At 26.0% G+C, this 1,086-nt stretch overlaps 1 protein-coding gene across 3 annotated transcripts in view; it reads right to left on the bottom strand.

The window, feature by feature from the left end:
• The window catches only part of LOC106871647 (transmembrane protein 65), a 144,673-nt gene that overhangs the window by 8,348 nt on the left and 135,239 nt on the right, over window positions 1–1,086 (bottom strand). The gene's annotated exons all lie outside the window — the stretch shown is intronic.

Below are 1,086 nucleotides of genomic sequence, written 5' to 3'. Positions count from 1 at the left end.
TATGCATACAAACTCATCCATTCATAAGGTCACACAAAAAGCTTTGTACAGCATATTTCTCTATTTTCCAAGTTCATTTTAATACAGTGTATTTCAAGAATTCATTTAATAAACAAGAATATTAAAAGCAGCAACATTGTATTTTCATGATTATTTGTTAATAAGTTCATTAGGGAAAAATTCAAATCATTCTGATCATGTAGTATATGTGAGGATCAAATTTTTAAAATTTCAAGAAAAGTGGACAATACACAGTAACAAAAAATATTAAAATGAAAACTGAAATGGAAACCTCTTGTTTTGTTTTGGCTTTTTGTTGGTTTTTTTTTTTTTGGTTGTTTTTTTTTTTGTAGAGGGGAAGTTAATTTTCGTGAGTTGAAAATACTCAAGCATTGATTTAACATATAGAAGATTATAAATAGGAGTGCATGTTAGATTACCAACTTTCTGTAAAACATTCAAATATACAAAAAGAAAAAAAAAATTTAGTTTGTGGAAAAGAAAAAAGAATGTTCAAGCAATAACAGAAAACTGCCAGTTCTGAATAAATGTTAGTAAAATATAACTGATTAAGATTTCATGTTATAAAACTAAGCTGGTTCATTAATGCAATAATATTAGATGGGCAAGTTGATGAATGGAAGGGAATATAACTGTTTAAAATTTATCATGTAATATATTTTAATCAGCAGATATATCAAGATAACAGTGATATCAAGGCAAATAGGTTAAAAACACAAGCACACACTCACAAACATCATTGTACATATAAAAACATAATATACATATATATATACACACACACACATACACATATATACACACAAACATATATATACACACACATACATATATACACACACATACACATACACACGCATATACATATACACACACATACACACATATATACATATACATATTTATATATACAAACACACACACACATATATATATATACACATATATATATATATACACATGCACACATATACATATATATACACATGCACACATATACATATATATACACATGCACACATATACATATATATACACATGCACACATATACATATATATACACA

The sequence above is a fragment of the Octopus bimaculoides genome, chromosome 19 (genome assembly GCF_001194135.2).
Source record: "Octopus bimaculoides isolate UCB-OBI-ISO-001 chromosome 19, ASM119413v2, whole genome shotgun sequence".
NCBI classification, from domain to species: Eukaryota; Metazoa; Mollusca; class Cephalopoda; order Octopoda; family Octopodidae; genus Octopus; species Octopus bimaculoides.
Note: the sequence above shows the minus strand (reverse complement) of the source record. Positions and strands in the feature narration are given on the sequence as shown.